Below are 13560 nucleotides of genomic sequence, written 5' to 3'. Positions count from 1 at the left end.
CTATTAAGTAGAAAAAAAAGTGGCATCAGCACAATGTCCATCTTAAATCTATCTATATAAAACCCTAATATGCAAATAGACCGGATGGCGGAACAACTGGTCGTTATGAGGTTCGCTGACCACCAGGGGGTGCGCGCGGAACATGGCAGGCGTCGGCCGCGGCGGGATAGTGGAGCAGGTGAGTGGGGGCGCCAGACCAAGGCGGGACATTGGTCGCTGTCATCAGGGGGAGCCTCTAGTGGTTACTGAAAATTTTTTGCTCCCGTGTGCCAGTCCCACTCAGTGCTCACACCTGCTGCTGGCGTGGCACCAGCCTCGATCGCCCCTCAGGGCTTCTCCACCTGCCCCTGCTCCTGAGGGGTGACTGGGGCAGCAGCCGCCGCTCACACCAGCTGCTGGCGCCGGGTCCAATCGCTATGCGCCGTCAGCGGGTATGAGTGGGGCCGGCGCTGTCAGCACATGGGAGTGGCTGTGGCAGGAGTGGGGCTGCTGGTAGAGGGGACTGGGGGCCATGGCAGGAGGGGCCGGGCGGGGGCATGGAGGATGGGCCGAGACCTGCCCCTGTGCCCACCGCAGCCTCACAGCCCACAGTTCCTTTCAAGGTGCACGAATTCCTGCACTGGGCCCCTAGTCAAAGAATAAACACACATTATCTTCGGAGAGTTGGAGCCAGACAGTGTTTTGCGTGTCTAAGGGCCTTGGAGAAGAGGTGGCATGCCTCCATATTGCTGCAAGGCCCTCTGCTTTGGCGGCTCAGCAGCTCATTCACTCAGCCCACACCTGAACACCAACCTTTTCTTAGGCTAAGGGTACGAAATGGAGTAAGACACAGTTCCAAACAGTCCAGCCCAGGCCACCACTCCTTCGAGTGTTGTCTCAGGGACCAGTCCTCAGAATCCTGGGGCACCTATTAAACACAGACTCCTGGGCTCCACCAGCCCAACCAAACCAGAATCTTTGGCAGTGGGACCTTCTCAGCACAGACTCTGCACTCCGGCCTCCTGCTGCTTGTCCCACCCTGACACGTGTCCCTCACGGTCCTCCCAACCAGGACACCCTGGAGGCCATGCCTGCTGCTTGTCCCACCCTGACACGTGTCCCTCATGTCCTCCCAACCAGAACACCTGGAGGCCATGCCTGCTGCTTGTCCCACCCTGACACGTGTCCCTCATGTCCTCCCAACCAGGACACCTGGAGGCCATGCCTGCTGCTTGTCCCACCCTGACACATGTCCCTCACGGTCCTCCCAACCAGGACACCTGGAGGCCATGCCTGCTGCATTCATGCTCCCACTTCCTCTGCACACCGCCTGCTGAGCCAGGCAGGTGCAGCCGGCCACTAGGAGGGTTGCACCAGGCCCCCGGTTCCTGTGAGCCAAGCCACTGGTGAGCTGGGCCTGTGCTCCAAGCAGTGCTTCCTGCTGCCCAGCGACTGCAGACCAGCTCTGGCCTGGGCAAACCAGGGGCGGCTCTGCCATCCAGTGCGCTGCAGTGTGCCTTCTTCAGGGAGAGTGACCCCCAGCCTTGGGGCAGGGTGGGGAACGCCCAGCCCGAGGGCATGGAAGGCCCGCAAAATAATTTCGTTCCTCCCTGCCAAGGCTCAGGGGTGAGCTAATTCAATGTTTGACCAAATCGAGCAGGCTAGTTTTAAGTTGATAATTTTGTATGGCCCTCAAATGTTATAAATATCCAAATGGCCTTTGGCAGAAAAAAAGGTTCCCCACCCATCTTAGATGATACTTTCCAGGAATATTTTCAAGTTAAAAGGTGTGGAGACACTAAGAAATCTGAATTCACAACACTAAAAAAAAAAAAAAAAAAAATCCTCACCCAAGGATATGTTTTTATTCATTTTAGAGAGAGGACAGGGGAGAAACATTGATTGGTTGCTCCCCATATGCGCCTTGACTGGGGATCAAAACAAGAATTTTGTCAGGAAATTAGTACTGCAACCTTCTGATGTACGGGATGACGCTCCAAACAAGCCACCTAGCCAGGGCGACATTTACAACATTCTTAGGAGGCCCAGGCAGGCCCCTGAGTGACGGGCTGGTCCTACAGCCAGCAAGCGGCACCACACAGCTCTGGAAAAGTAAACAAATAAAAACCAGGCATGTAGTGGTCACCCACCCCTATTGCTCCTTTTTTTGTTTTGTTTTGTTTTATTAATCTTTACCAGAGGATATTTTTTTCCATTGATTTTTTGAGCGAGTAGGAGGGTGAAGAGATAGAGAGACATATCAACTGGTTGCCTCCCACACGCACCCTGACCAGGGTGGGAATGGAACCTGCAATCCAGGTACGTGCTCTTGACTGAAATTAAATCTGCGACCCTTCAGTGCTAGGGCCGACGCTCTAACCACTTAGCAACACCGGCCAGGGTCCCATTGCTATATTGTCTTAATCTGCATACAGCACAATGAAAGTCTTAAATTATCTCCAGATATTAAACTTACAGTAGGCAAGTATAACTACATTATTAAAAGGTACTCAATAGAAAATGGAAAATGGTTTTTGCTTAATTCTATTACTCTGAAAATTAAATTAATTAAAGCCAGCTATTCCCCCAGCAGTACAGTTAAGGTTTTACGGTAACAGTGAAATAAAATGCTGCAAATAAAGCGCTCGTGGCTCATGCAGTGGGAGGATTCTTACACTTTCCCGCCTGAGCTCGTGTTTATGACAAAGCACAACTCAAGGTATGCTCTTCCAAACACTGCATCTAATTCCCCCCAGCGAGCAGTAACTCCTCCTACTTCTAACTCTCAGTGTACAATTCTGCCACTTTTCATTAATAACTGAAAAACCAACATCGAATCAGTTTCCTTTGTAAAGTAATACCTGCTCATGGGAAAACCAACACAACATCAGAGATACACAGCAAGACAGACCCCTTGCCAGCGCCCACAGGCCCTCCTCAGGCTCCTTACCGCTCTGCCTGTGGCCACACACGGACCCGTCTTCTAAAAAGAACAGTGGGAGCAGGTAGTTCCTCTCTTCTGCCTTCCTTTCTCACTTAACCCCACGTCCACCATGAAGGGGACACGTCCCTCCACATCTCCAAATCCTGGCTTGGGTTTGCTCTCTCTTGACTTAACGACTGGAGACATTAGCAACGTAACCCCTATAGTGATGGATATGGATGTGGTCCTTACAATAAACCCATCTTCCACCCCATCACAATCTTCAGTAAAACCCATAAATGTCGTTTGCTTCCTAAAGAATATATAAATGAGCCCTACAGCGCTGGGGAGCATACTGTCATTACATTTTACTTCTTGTGTAGCTGTTCCTTCTAGAGTTCCTACTGTTTTCCTTCTCCTCTTGTACTAATTTCCTGACAAAATTGTTTTTTACCCCTCACCTTCCTCCAGTTAAGAACATGGGCCCTTTCTCCCACTGCTTTCCCGAGTTCTTCCCGCCCTCAGCCTGCTCACTCTAGACTGGGAGCACCCTGCCAGAGTGCTCTAATATCCTCTGCTTCGTTTATATTTTAAAGTTTTTAATTGCGATCAAATGCACATAAAGTTTACCATCTCAACCATCTGTAAGCGAGCAGCTCAGGAATGCACACTCACACCGTTACACAGCCCAGAACGCGTTTCATCTTGCAAAACAGTCCAACACTGCCCGTTGGCCCCTCTCCCCAGCCCCTGGCAACCACCGTTCTATTCTCATTAATTTGACGACTTATTGTGGGGTTGCTTTGCATTTCCCTAATGACTAGTGATGATGAGCGTCTTTCCCCTGCTTGTTGGGCATTCGTGGAGCTTTCTGGAGCCGGTATTGCTCTTTTATCTTTGAATAAAACTTGTTTGTGTCGCTGCACCATTTCTATCAACCCAGACTGTTACCGTGGGAAGGAGGACTCGCAGACTGAGCAGAAGGAACCACACATGCAAACTCCTCAGCCAGACGTCACGCCCACCCTATCAGCGCAGTCGCCTGGGACGCCCTTGTCCTCCTTCTTGAGTTACGCCCTCGATTTGCTGTAAACCCCAAGTACCCTGTCTGGAAGGCGTGCCTGGGAGGGTGAGTTTTGGAGACCGTGTGTCTACAGTGGCTGTCGGAGACCTTCTGGTTTCACAGATGACTTGGCTGAAGAGTTCTCGGCTGAAAAGGAGCCTGGAAGGCGCCATGCCGCATCCTGACACCTAGCACCTACTCGGGGAAGGCTGAGCCACTGCGCTCTCCGGTCCTTTCTAGGTGACTTTCTAACCCGCTAACCCTAGAATTCTGAAATTTCATGATGTGCGTGGTGGTATCTTTCTGCTCCACTATTTGGGCTTAGTATGTGGCTGATGCTTTCACTACAGCATTTTTTCACTTTTTGCACCAGAGACAAAAAGAGGGTTGGTTCTTAACAAATATTTCCTGAACAGGGGCATTATAAGTGCTCTGGGATTTCAGGAGTGAACGTGGCAGAGTTCATATGCTTTCAAGGATAATCATATAAATGAGTCAAACGAATGAGCGCTATTACAACAGCGAGACGCACGAGACGCAGTCAGAGCGGCGAGGACATCTGGGCCTGCGTGGGCGAGGCCTCCTGCTGCGCCATCTCCCCGTTAGTCGGGGCTGCGCGTCCGGCTGGAACCAGCAGCGCGCTCTGTCCTCTGCGCTGCGAGCACCTTGGCGGACATGCCTTCTGCCTCCGTGGCACAGAGAAGCCTGTCATCACCCAGACGTTGCTGGTGCCGATTCCTGGCTCACAATCTCAGCTGGAAGTTATCCTGGAAAAACCTGCTGTCAGTGCACTTTCTTTCTAGGGAAACGCTATTTTTCTGAAATGATCAAGTGATATTTAATAAGTTTCTCTCTGCCTTTTCAGGGCTGGCAAAAAGATTATCAACTTAGATTTGGAAACCTTCTTGCCCCATTGTAAGAGGAAAAAACTAATAGGTATTAACTATATAGTCAAGTGGTACTTTTCTATGTGGAGAAATTGTGAGATGGGCTTATAGTCAGACTGCAAGGGGAATAAAGAAAAGCAATGATCAGGTTGGAATACTTTCATTTTTAAATTTTAATTTCAACTTTAAAAAATTACATTTAGATACACAAGATTTTATATACATTTATATTTAACTTTTCTTCTTTCTCATTTACTTGGCATCCCCTTATCCACCCCCTCCCCCACATCCACATCGAAGGTCCACTCTTTGCACCTCCCTTCTAGAGGACCCATGTGAACCACTACTCCACAGCCTTTCTCCACGCTCACTATCAATGTGTGAACATACATACCCATGTATCTTTACATGCATTTTATTTGATCACTAGAGGCCCAGTGCACGAAATTTGTGCATGGGTAGGGTCCTTAGGCCTGGCTGGCGATCAGGACTAATCAGGGCCTTCCTTCCCCCGGGTCGCTGGCCGGGGCCTTCCTTTGTTCTGCACACCCGCCCCCCCCCCCGCCCCCCGTGGAGAGCGCATGTCATAGCAGGTCGATTGAATTCCTGAGGGGACATTTTGCATATTAGCCTTTTATTATATAGGATTGTTTTGTAAAACTGGGATCATGTTATAAACATTTTTGCATCTTGCTTTACTCATTTGGGAGGCGGGGGCGGGTGGGAATCTCTTTCCTCACCTCTTCCCAATCGATAGATTTAATCTATGATTTCTAATAGCTCCACAGTATACTTCGGTGTTAATGTCATATTCTATTCATACATTCCTCTGTCCATGCACATGCAATCCTCCCGTTACCACTCCCAGCAGCTCCTGCTCTCCCAGCAGCTCCTGCTGGAGAGAACAGCATTGCTTTGATTGGTGTCTGTTTCAGTAGCAATGGAAACGAGGTAAGTAGAAAACCTGATATGGGGTTCAACTCTGGACCCAGAGATCCCTGATAAATACAGCTTCTCAACTATCTATCTATTTAATTTAGGCGTATTCAGCAAGTACTGACTGGATTTAGCACTATTTTCTCAAAATGAATCAGCTTCAGTAGACAGTTTTAACCACTATAAAAACTGCTTTAGTATCACTATATTAAAATGTCAACTACAAGCATAGGGGTTATAAGTAATATTTTTTGAAACCTCTTCTTTATTTCATTTCTGAGTTTAACACCACCTCAAATTAAGTCAGAAAATGACACTATACTTCTTAATGTTGCTCTATTTTCAGTCCGTTTATAGAATGATGCTTGAATATGTGCATTGTAAATATGCTTAAAGCAAGAGAAGTACCTCTCCACGCAGTCTCACATATAGCAGTCCCTGCTGGCCTGCCCTGGGGTGCAAGCTATAGAGGTTATAAAAAATGAAGATTTCATTGCTAGAAAAATTTTAAACCAATGAAATGATAAGCATGCTTTCCCCAAAAGTGCCTACTTCCAACTGCTCAGGAACTTGGAGGTGGGGAAGGGTGCTGTGTATTAATTTCCTGCTTCTCAGCTCCGCACTCAGCTTTTTGGCCGCTCTGTGAAAGCAGATCTGGGCCCCGAAGCACTTTTTTGCCAGCTGGCACGATGCTAAGCTTTTCCAGTAGAGGGCGCTACAGAGCCAGTGGGAGCAGAGGCCTGCAGCCCCACCCCCTCCTTGCCTGGCAATCCAACCACTTCCCTGCCACCCCTGCTCAGTGACTTCTCTGCCACCTGGTGGGTCACAGCTGTGTCCTCCATCCAATAAGGTCTGGACGCAGCCTGGGCAGTGGTTCCTCCTTTTGCCTGCTCTTCCACATTCTTAAAGCTTTCTTTACTTTCAGCCATTTGCCTGAATTTGGCTAATGTCACTTTTTTCAGCTCCACAGTATTTCTGTGTCTAAAACTCAGGTGCATTTGGGTAAATTTAGAAAAGGCTCTCCTTCGTGATTACAAGAGAAAGGACCCAGTCCCAGGCCGTACAACCGCAGGCGCCACTGAGACGATGAAACGCCGCCCGGGCAGCAGCAATGAGGTCTGGACTGCCAATGATCGCAGGCAGCTTTTTATGAAAAACTTCTATAATTCTGTGAACTACGAGGACTGTTAACGGTAATTCCGTTTCAGGAGCCATTAAATTACCTCGTGCTCAAAGTTCGATTCTGATTTGCAAGGGCAGGCACATGCACAGACAGGCAGAAGAGCTTCGTGACAACCTGGACGAGGGGACAGACAAGGACAGAAAGAAATGCTACCACCTTTTCCCCAGGCCCCGCATCTGGAAACGCCCGCCAAGTCCAGGGCTGGCCTGTGAGGCTGTTAGAAAGACGGTCTCAAGGGTATGTGCCAGAGTCCAATGCCTGCCTGAACAGTTTCTATACTGAAACCGAAGAAAAAATATTACTTTTCTATTTTATTTTTAAACACACAACAGGTTAATATGGATAAAAAACAAAGTGTGGCCAGAGCTCCTAGGGCCGTGGTCGGCAAACCGCGGCTCGCGAGCCACATGCGGCTCTTTGGCCCCTTGAGTGTGGCTCTTCCACAAAATACCACGTGCGGGCGAGCACGTACAGTGCGATTGAAACTCCGTGGCCCATGCGCAGAAGTCGGTATTTTGTGGAAGAGCCACACTCAAGGGGCCGAAGAGCCACACTCAAGGGGCCAAAGAGCCGCATGTGGCTCGAGAGCCGTGGTTTGCCGAGCCGCAGTTTGCCGACCACTGTGGGAACTAGCTACCTAATTAAGAAAAACAAGTGCTCTGTAATTTGCAATTCTGTTCTTACATAACCAGGTTTAGCCTTCAGTCATCATTTCAACAAACACAAAGCAGTGAAGGGCTGGGCAGTTGGAGACCCTGGCCTGCTTGGTCACATACTCTGTAACTAGTAAGTATTTACTGGTCTTAGATTATTGTTTCTGCATCTTGAACTACTGCCTGGGAATCGCCGTCTTACATCAACTCTAATACTCAAGGTACGTAAACTTGTAGAACAGCGTATCCAATATTATATTCATAAAGCAGCTTTAAAAAACCAATGTTTCCCATTACTTCCCCAACATCAACCTACTGCTAGTTGCCACCATTCTGGCTTTCTGATTAAAAAAAAAAGTCTAGAAAGGACTTTAACGGGACTGCACCTAGTAACAGATCAACACAGGCACCCAGAGCTAACTACAGTCTGCCCCATAATGAAAGCAATTAGCAGATATTTGTTACTATTTTATGTTACTATTTACAGTTCAGTTCCTCTGTCCTAATGGCTTCCCTCGAGAGGTCTCCCTGGCAGGCAGGTCCAGCCGCGTTTGCAGGGGCCCCGCACACAGGGACAGAGCCAAGTGCTGGGAGAATGCAAAAGGCGAGGCTTATCAAACCTCCTTCCAGGCAAAAGCATGTCAGGAAAACTCAGGGAGCTCTCAAAGCCTCAACTATCCTCCAGGGGTGACAAGTCCCACGGAAAAACCACCAGGGCAGCGGACAGTGTGAGGCCAGCCTCAGGGAAACTAATAATAGCAACGGCTGTCATTACGCAGCACGGGGCTAGCAAGTCTTTTAAACAGATGACCTCATTCCCTCCTCAAAACAATCTGGTGCCATGGCCGTCACCTGCACGTTAGAGGGGGGGCTCTGAAGCTCAGAGGATCCCACTGAGCAGCCCAGTGTGACAGCCCCTGGCAGAGCTGCCAACCAAGCTGAGGTCTGCACTCAGCACACCACACCGCCTCCCGCACTGCAGTGCAAGAGCGAGAGTGTCTGCTCCAGACGGAGGGTGGTAAGAATGACTCCTAATTTGGAAATTAAGCCAAATCAAGACAATCTCTGAGACGATGCATTAGTTACAGTACAGGTAGAGCTGCTGTATCAAAGAGACCCCAGCCCTACTTGGTTTGGCTCTTGGCCTGCGGACCGAAGGGTCCCAGGTTTGATTCTGGTCAAGGGCACGTACCTCGGTTGCAGGCTCCTCCCTGGCCCAGACCCTGGTCAGAGCGCCTGCAGGAGGCAACCAATCGATGTGTTTCTCTCACATAGATGTTTCTCTCTGTCTTTCCCTCTCTCTAAAAATCAATGGAAAATATCCTCAGGTGGATTATAAACAAACAAACAAACAAACAGACCCCAGTCCAGAGGCTGGCCGGGTATCTTTGTTCCATGAGGTCATCCCCACATTCTCTTCATTCACTAAGAGGAAAAAGAGGAACTGGAGAGTAAATCTTCCTTTTGGATCATGCCCTGGGAGTTCAGCTATTTCTGCTCACATCCAATTCGCCAGAGCTTTTCACATGCGCATGGCTAGGCACGAGGAAGGCTGCGGGAAGGGTCTCTACATGTGCCCTTAAGCTTCCTCCAAACGGAAGAAGGGGAGATGCATTCAGGGAGAACTAAGCCTGTGGAGCCCACGCATGGCCCGCCCCCCTGCACAGGGAGGAGAAGTCTTAGAAATGCTCCGTGGAGGGACTGAGCACCACCAGGCCCCCAGTAGATCTCCCAGAGTGAATTGGTTACAAAAACCAAATTTTATCTAATCTAAGATGCCTTCAAATATAAGACACACCATCGTTTTATGCACCACAAGAAAGAAAGCTGCTGCCCATAACGCCATGCTATGCCAGTGTCTGTAGAGGAACATCCATTTCAGACACGTTAAAGGTGGGAAATGTGTTTCTTAGAACAAATAAAACACAGTGTGCCCCTGAAATAACAAACCAAAGCTTATCTACCTTGTGAAATCATTGGGTAAAAATCAATTAAATTTTAGAAGACAAATTTTATAGTTCCTATTAAGCCATTCTTTATGACAGAAATAATATATCGAGGCCATATCTAGACTTCACCAAGTTAAAGACCTAACTGGATTCTATGGGAAGGACAGGGCGGGGCTGGCCTGAAGGTTCCCAGGGGAGTGAGCTTAGTGCTGAGGGTACTGAGCTGAGTGGTAGGGGCACAACAGGACGGCGGAAGGAGTGGCCTGGGGGAGGGAGAGCCGATGAGCAGTGGGACTCCTAATCAGGAGACTTAGGTCCAAGTTTTGTTTTTTATCCTCAGAGGAGACTTAGGTCCAAGTTTTGTTTTTTATCCTCAGAACAATGAGAAGCCACTGAAGAATTTTAAGCAAGAGAATAATTACTATAAGGGGAGTGTGGACAAGTGGAAACCAGTGACTAGCTCCTGCTGTCAATCTAAGAGTGTAGACTTGGCAGTTTAGATCTGGGGAGCAGCAGAGGATTTGGGGACAGAAAGCGGGGTTTAAAATAGTTCGGAGCGAAGGAACTGACCTTGGTGGGGACCTGGCTATGAGCATAAGGGAGAGGGCGGCATCAAGAAGCACCCAGGTCTCTCCCCGGTGGGACTAGGTGGGACGGCATCGCTCACGGAGAAAACTACCGGAGCAGGACGAGGGGAGTCTGAGACGCTGAGCACTAAACTGGGCAGGGAGCTGGCAGCTAGACACTGCCTTCTGGTTTCAGAGGAAACCAATCGGCTGGAGGAAACCCTCAGAGATGTCAACGTAGAGATAGAAATCAAAGCCAGTCACAGGGGAAAACAAGCAGGGAAGGCGTGAGAACTGACAGAAAAGTGGCTTCAGGAACATCAGCATTTAAAGGTCAGGCTCAGAGGATGAGGCAGTCGTTCAAACGTCCATCTATCACTTCTGCATCAATTACTTAGGAGTCAGGACCTGCAGGAACCCATTCTGGTCAGAGATACGCCCATGCGGTGGTAATTCACTCCGCAGTGTGTGTGTGCGTCCTGAGGGTTCACAGAGCTTACATATTAGGAAACTGTCGTAAGCACACAACTACCTATACACCCTTGCCTCTCTCAAGTAAAAGTACAAGTTTCCTTGAGAAATTAATGTTGCTTCTCCCACTAATGGTTATTCATCTGGAGGCTCATGTACCGTAAAAGAGATGTAAACATTCAGCTCAAAGAAGAGCGCCCAACACTGAAAAAGCAGCCGTGTCATTTCAAATCCCTGGAAGCAGCCTGTGAAGTCTGACATAGACAGTAGCACCGACTGGGAAAGATGCTGGTTATCACCAAGCCCTTTGGAGTCTAAAGATGCTCAGACAAAGAGAAGAGGGGGAGCTGCAAGTTTCTAACCGGGAGTCACTGGAGCGCAGGAGCGGCTCCTGTGAGAGCAGATGACAGCGGGGCCTGCAGGAGAGAAGCTGGTTTGGGAAGGAGACGCAGTGGAGGAGGAAGAACGGGAAGCACTGCTGACTGCACACACCGCTGGGGGCGGGTGACCACCGTCTAACTTACACCTCGATGAGGCTTGGCTCAGTTCAGGGCATTTGCTGAACTTAGAGATGGTTGAAATAATTCTTTATACAAAATTTCACATTCTGCTTTTTTCATTTATAACAAGGTATTCTCACACTAAACAAATATATTTTCATCAATATAACTTTTAATGACAACACAATACTGTCATTGTGTGGATAGATAATAATTTTCTTAATAATTCCCATGTTGTTTCTTTGGGGATTCCCATTTTACACTATTTCCGTCACAAATCCCCTTTCGTGTAGTTTGTTCTGTACTTGCGACTATTGTTGTGAGCGATTTCCAGTAGCACAGCAGCCTTAATGAAACAAAAGAATGTAATTAAGGGTTTCAGTACTTATAACCAAACTGTTATCCAAAAGCATTTTAATAATCTATATTTTTATTAGCTGAGTACAAGAGTGCTTATTTCAAAATACCCTCCCAAGTACTGAGATTACAATTTGTAATCTTGGTTAATCAGATAGAAAAAGTATCTCACTGGCTTTAATTAGCAATTCTTTGATTATTAATAAACATATTCCCCCATATTTGTTACCCTGAATGAATTTTCTGTGAATTGACTGTTTATATCTCCTGGCCTATCCACTGGGTTCTTAGGGGATTTTTTTAAATCAATTTATAAGAGTTTATATGTTAAATGTTAACCATGTTGTTTATATTTTTCCCATTTTTAATTTGCTTTAGTTATTTTTGGCATTCAGATGTTTTCATTTCCCATAAATCCCACGAAAAACTTTTATAAAATACTTAGTGCAGAAATATTCCCTAAATTTATTTTTATTTCCTAGATTTCCTTTTTTTTATATACAGATGATGCTTTATTTAAAATTCATTCAGGTGTATGGTAGACACTGGATTTACTCTGGTCTCTTTTGAAATAAACAGTGAACAGAGTGCCTGGGTGCCACTCGCACCCAGGACTAAGCGACCCCTCCTTTCTCCACTCATTTGTGACACTGACTCTTCATATATCAAAGTCACATACAACAGATGGGCCTGAAGGCCACTCTGTTCCATTAATAACTGCGTGCTTCTGCCAGGGCCACACGATTCTAATTCTTCCTGTTTTTAAAATTTGTGGTTATTTGTTACCACTAGTTTCTCTCGTTACTCTTTAAAAAAAATTATTTAAGTACGAGTGTCCCGGTGCACGGATTCGTGCACATTGAAAGGAAATTAATTAGAAGAAATATTTTAATATCACTATTTTCCCTTTCTCTATAATAGAAGTGTCAACCAAATTCACGATTGACAATGACAAATCAAAACACACGTGCAATTGGCACCAGCAAGAGCTTTATATGCATCTCGCATGCGCGAGTCAACTTAGCCTTTTATAAATATGGCCCTCAGCCCCCCTGGGAAAGGGGCCGCGTCTGCTGCTACCCACCCCTGGCTCCCCGTCCCAGCCCGAGGGCCTGGCCCCAATCAGGCGATCGGGGCCTGCCGGCCAGGGGCAGTGACCGGGAGGCTGGCTGGCAGGCCCCATCGGCAATCAGGGCCTGCAGGCTGGGGGCAGCTCCTGCGTTGAGCGTCTGCCCCCAGTTGTTCCATCCTAACGGTCGCTTAGGCTTTTATATATATAGATATAGATAATAAATTTGCTTAATTAGACCTGCTTTCTGATTTAGCTAAACTTTTTCCAGCCCAGTGAAGCACCCCAACTTCTCTTACAGGTAATTGTCAGCAACACAGCAGTAAATATCAACACGAAGCAGATTATTATAGATCACACAGGGAGAACAAAGGGTAAAATATTTACCTGTATCAGTGTTTGACTATATTCTGCGCAGTGAGAAAACCTGAAGTCATTTTCAAGGTCCCCCATTTCTTACTTCTTTTCAGTTGGGTCAAGTTTCTAAACCTTCTAAATCTCATTTTCTGGCTAATGAAAAGAAAATAGGATTCTACCAAGTCTCTTATCTACCTACTCCAGGACTTCTGTGAGGATCAAATGGGATGAGGCATGAGAAAATGCTTCACAGACATCTGGCTAAAGCGTAAAATGTTTGCACCTGGCCATAAAGCAAGCCGTGTTCCTGGGCTGAAGAAACTCCAAGGAGGCTAGTCACTAGGGAGAGGAAGCCAGGCGTTGCTACGTGATGTCATTACCCGGTGCCCACAGCAACCGTTTCCAGGCTGGGCTGGGTTGTGGGCCGCATTTTGTGCCATGGGGTCTTGGCAGCGTTGGCTGTGATTTGGTGGGGTGTTGCTCTGGGGTGGTGGCAGGGCCTGTGTCCCACTTGGGGGAAGCCGAGTATTGGTTTGTTGACGCCAGGTCCATGGTGCCATTTATTTTTAAATGGCCAGTGCGTGTCATGGAAGCTCCTGCGTTGAGCGTCTGCCCCCTGGTGGTCAGTGCGCATCATAGCTACCAGTTAGACAGACACTTAGCCTTT

General features: G+C 47.7%; 1 long non-coding RNA gene across 1 annotated transcript; it reads right to left on the bottom strand.

Moving 5' to 3' along the window:
• Window positions 1-11264: 11264 nt before the first annotated feature.
• LOC111824337 lies at window positions 11265-12982 on the bottom strand. Its single transcript, XR_002827414.1, has 2 exons — window positions 12924-12982; window positions 11265-11456 (listed from the first exon to the last, which is right to left on the bottom strand). It is a non-coding gene; the product is annotated as an uncharacterized LOC111824337 (long non-coding RNA).
• Between the last annotated feature and the right edge of the window lie 578 nt (window positions 12983-13560).

Source organism: Myotis lucifugus, unplaced genomic scaffold (genome assembly GCF_000147115.1).
Source record: "Myotis lucifugus unplaced genomic scaffold, Myoluc2.0 scaffold_1210, whole genome shotgun sequence".
In the NCBI taxonomy this organism is placed as follows: Eukaryota; Metazoa; Chordata; class Mammalia; order Chiroptera; family Vespertilionidae; genus Myotis; species Myotis lucifugus.
The sequence above is the reverse complement of the archived record's forward strand: the minus strand, read 5'-3'. Positions and strand labels throughout refer to the sequence as shown.